Here is a 5,000-nt window from a genome sequence, read left to right on the forward strand (position 1 = left end):
TGATTGGCTATTACATTGCGTGACAAATTGACGCTAGCATGACGCGTACAGCGTTGTCTAGACTCTTATCGACAACTGGAAATTAGCCAATCAGATTACGAGATTACAAGCAATTGTGGTAAAATAAGTCCTTGATTGATTGATTGATTGATTGATTGATTGATTGATACTCAATTCAGATGCTCTCCTATACCGCAGAGCAATATGAGACTTGTATACGTAGGAGCTAAGACATTAACTACTGATCAAGTTACAATCACTCAGTCGTAATGCAGGCACTGAAATGTCTATAACTGCTGGCAGATTTCAGTTATAGTATAGGACAGAGGATATCTTTTGTCAACTCGGAAAAAAGTATAACTTTTTAAAAAAAAGACATTTGGCGTATTGGACCGAATTGTACACGCACAAATATATTATCCAACATTCTCTTCAGCGCGTGGGATAATTGTTTTGCCTTATAATTTTAGAAACCTTGATCGCTTGTTTTTTTTTTTTGAAAACGAAAGTAGCTCTGTGCTGTTAGCAAGTTGTTTAAAGTTGTAACCCAGATTGTATTTCACATTAAAAATCAGCTTCTTGGAGCGGTTTGAAAACCACACTGACAAACAACGTCATCATTTGCTTAAGAATAAGAGAGGCAAAGATACAAACGGCAAACCACTGCATCAGGAGCAAGGCGCGCGAAAACGCCTGTCTATCATTGACTGAGAATGCGGCGAGAGAATTTGACCAGATGACGAAATGCGAAACTATAGCAATCATTCCATTGTTTTCGACATTGTAATAGACCGGGTACGATCGATTAGAGTGAGTTAAAGAAGGATTAAATGACACCAAACGTAAAACAGGAAGATTTTTAAAAGGGCCACAACTGGCAAACAAGCTCATAGTTGCTCAACGCACTCGCGATCGGACAATTTAATTCCCCGGCTATCTTTACAATGAAGATCACAGCTTTTACCATTTTTCTTGCTGGTCTTGTCATCGCCGCAACTCTGATATACCAGATTGAATGTTTTGGTTTTGCCGTTTCCTGTTCCTACCAACAAGGCCAGCAGAACCCTTCGAGGCAGGGTAAGTGTTAATTCAGTCTTAACTTTATTTGGTCTCGGTCATCGGCTTGTAGAATGTTTGATTTTATGTGGAAACTAAATGCGCCTATTGTCTTCCAAGTGTTACCAAAATGAAAATCGGTAAAGGGAAGCGAAGTTTCAAGATATCCAAACATTCAGAATGTACTAAAACTCAATACAGCAATTGTTCCCGGCATTCGCGCCTCTTAGTCACAGTCATAGTTTATTTACCCACGAGAAGATTAGGAGTCGTAACTCGTTGAAACCATGATATATCATAGAGGACAGACCACAACACTGGGAACTCTATGCCCAACTCTTTGCGAAAAGCGTGTGGCTTCTTTTACGTCCCACAGGGTAATGAACATTGAACGTTTGCGAGAAAGGGCCGATGGTTTATCGTCCTCATCCGAGAAGACTAGAGAGTCTAACCATTTGCAGATGTCATTACAAAGGCGGACCCCGAGTGTTGCTCATGGCCTGCCTCCCGCATGGCACCCCGGTGGTCAAATAACTGACCCACCGGTGCGAGGATATGAAATTGGTCAAAGCTAACTCCGTGCTACATACTTCACCGGCCTTTAATCACCTCATATCCAACGTGCTCTTACAGAACTGTTAAATACTTACCTGCCTAATCGCACTCCCTCACAAAGGACGAACCACAACACCAGGGTCTAACGTCCTACAACGTTATGAACATTAAGTGTTTCCAGTAAAAGTGATGTACGAAGTCTTACCATTTCAACTTGGGCCAAGACCTGCTCGGGAATGGTCCGGCAGGAGTTGAACTTGGCCCAGGCCCTTCGTTTAATCCATGATTCGGGGATTCAGCCAAAGATCTTTATACTTAGTAATGACCAAAAGGATATCGGGCTCTGGGAACGAGAATATAAGCAGCTCAATTGCATGGTCGTTGATCGAAATCTTTAGCTAATTCTGTAGGCATCAGCATCCTCAAGTACTTCATTGAGAGTAAGTAAGTGAGTGAGTGAGTGAGTGAGTGAGTGAGTGAGTGAGTGAGTGAGTGAGTAAAACAGTAAACAGTAAATCTTTATTGCGCCTTACTCTCCAAAGGGAGGTATCGGTCTCGTTACAATAAAGGTGATGATATCTACTTGAATAACTAATTAACTAAAAAGATCATACAATTACTTGTAATACAATTGGTATAAAATTATTATTTTAATTATTTTGCATTTAGGAAGTCTTTTCTCTTCTGAAACATTAAATATGTGTATTTACCTATTATCTTTGAAGTGCTTTCGTTTTCTAGGGTAAGTAAATACCTAATTTTATCCTCATCATTAAGGCTTTTGAAAACAACATCGTGTGTTGAAAGGAGAGAATGGAGCTCATTTCTAATGTTATCGTATCCTGGGCAATACATCAAGAAGTGCCGCTCATCTTCTATATAGCCTCTATTGCAGACTAAACACGTTCTTCCATCTACTGGGATTGGTGCACCTCTATTTTCGTATTTCCCAGTCTGTATTCGCAAGCTATGAACCCCCAGACGCAATTTTGTCATACTTATTCTATGTGCTGGGTTTCTGATAGTTTTGAGATAGTCTTCCAATTGGTAGTCGAATTTGACTTCTTTGTGTGTAAATTTCTCTCTAGAGCCTTCGGAAGTGTTGTTGCGAGCCTTCAGCCAATTTCGAATGTAGTCCTTTTTAAGCTGATTCTTTATGGAGGAACGAGCATTCTTAATGTGTAGTTGGCTTGATGTATTGCCTATAGAGTGCATTCGTATAGTTTCGTCATTATTTAATACATCAAAAAATTGGCTGTGACTTTTTGCGTGATGAAAGGCTTCCTTTAATAGAGGATTGACTGTTTTATGCTGTAATCTAAGCGAGTAACTAAATATTGAAGCTTTTATGTCTATACTTAAAGGGTACCGTCCAAGTTCTGCCCTACAGGCAATGTTCTCTGTGTACCATGGGGTATTTAGTGTTTGTTTACAGAACTTGATATGGACTTGTTCGATAGTGCTTTTGTCAAAATGGGTCTTATATGATAATAGCTCCGGTCCCCATATTTCGCATCCATATAGTAGTATAGGTTTGACAAGGGCATCAAAAAGCTTATTCTTAATTGTAATTGTGGTCGTATCCGAATTGGAGAACAATCGTTTCACTGTCGCAAGAACTTTATAAGCTTTTTTGCTAAGGATGTCTCTTGCGTAGGTATAGCGACCAGATGAGGTCATTTCTATTCCCAAATATGTTTGTTTGTCGACGATAGGTAATGCTTCTGAACCATATTGGAAAATTTCCTTGTTTTTGGTTTTACCGTTCCCACTAAAGATGATGATATTTGATTTGTTGGTATTCACCTTCAGCTTCCATTCCTCTGCGTGCTTTTTAATGACGTTAATCGATTTCTGTAGTCCTTCTGGAGAGGGACTTAAAACTAACAAATCATCAGCATACATGAGGCAATTTAGAGAATGGCTTCCAATCATTACTCCTGGACAATGGTTGTCCCTAAAGTATTGCGGTAAGTCATTCATAAATAATGAAAATAAAACTGGACTTAAGCCATCACCTTGCCTTATTCCTTTGTTGCATGAGAACATTTCTGTGATAGAGCTTTCATCAGTTTTGACGCAACTTTTAATCGACGAATACATGGATTTAATGACTTTAAAGAATTTGCCTTTAACTCCATATTGGTAGATTTTATAGATCAGCCCGGACTGCCACACGCTATCAAACGCTTTTTCATAATCGATGAAGCCAACATAAAGTTTCTTATGTTGTTTTGTATACTTATTAATGAGTTGCTGTAGGATGAATAAACTATCTGTTGTTCGGGAATTTGGGCGAAATCCAAACTGTTCTGGATTGAGGATGTTATGTTGTTCGATAAACTTGTTCAGCCTGGATTGTAAGATTGATGTAAATAGTTTTCCTAAACAGCTCGTCAATGTGATTCCTCTATAATTTGCTGGAGACCGCTTATCACCCTTTCTTTTATATATCGGATTTATAACACCTATGTTCCAATGGGTTGGGAATGTTCCACTGTCTAGTATATCATTGAACAGTTTTTCTAATGAAGGCATTAGATAATAGCGTCCGTGTTTAATCATTTCGTTAAGGATAGAATCCATACCCGAAGCTTTCTTCAACTTGAGTTTTGATATTTGTTCATGGATTTCGTTGGTCGTAATAGGCTGCCCTAAAATGTCGTTATTCGGTGAATTTTCGTTTTCCCAGTCCATATCTTCATTTGAAAAGTCCAAAGTGGTGTGCGGTTCCTGGCTATCATATAATAATTTCTGATAATGACATATCCAATCTTCTGACGAAACAGAGGTTTCCTCTTCGACAGCATCGCTTTTTCTAAGTTGATTAATATACCTCCAGAAATCTTGACTGTGTTTTGGGTGTAAAGCATTAATTTCATTTACTATTTGGTTTTTGTATCTTTTATGCATCATTTTGACATGCTTTTTGTATTTCTTTTTAAGAACAAAATAATCTTGTCGTAGTGATTGGTGAGAACTGGGGTTAATTTTCTTTACTAATTGTTGCAGTTGTTTCTTTAACTGTCTGCAGGTGTGATCGTACCATGGTTTCTTTTCTTTGGTAGTTTTAGAGGTTTTCCGCGATGTTGCTAGGCATGATTTGGCCACCGAATTGATAATTTGGTTAAATTGCGAGATTTCATCGTCTACTGATGCGTGGTGTTCTGAGTTGAAGGAATCAAATAATCTTTGAACATTAGGATTGGATAATGCACTGAGAAATTTGTCTTTTGAATCTGCCTTCCAAAGAAACTTTTTAAAGTTCTTTTGAGTAGGTGCCGCTTTGCATAGTGGTTGTCTAGGTGCATTGTCTTTTACCATGTGAGAGCGGGAGGGAGTTAATTTTAGACTGATAGGACAATGATCTGAGTAGGTTGTCAAGGCTT

At 38.6% G+C, this 5,000-nt stretch overlaps 1 long non-coding RNA gene across 1 annotated transcript in view; it reads left to right on the top strand.

Moving 5' to 3' along the window:
• Positions 1-690: 690 nt before the first annotated feature.
• The window catches only part of LOC138002909 (uncharacterized), a 7,830-nt gene continuing 3,520 nt past the window's right edge, over positions 691-5,000 (top strand). The window contains exon 1 of the long non-coding RNA XR_011123367.1: positions 691-1,077. This is a non-coding gene — a long non-coding RNA (uncharacterized lncRNA). The remainder of the gene's footprint in view (positions 1,078-5,000) is intronic.

The sequence above is a fragment of the Montipora foliosa genome, chromosome 5 (genome assembly GCF_036669935.1).
Source record: "Montipora foliosa isolate CH-2021 chromosome 5, ASM3666993v2, whole genome shotgun sequence".
Lineage (NCBI taxonomy): Eukaryota > Metazoa > Cnidaria > Anthozoa > Scleractinia > Acroporidae > Montipora > Montipora foliosa.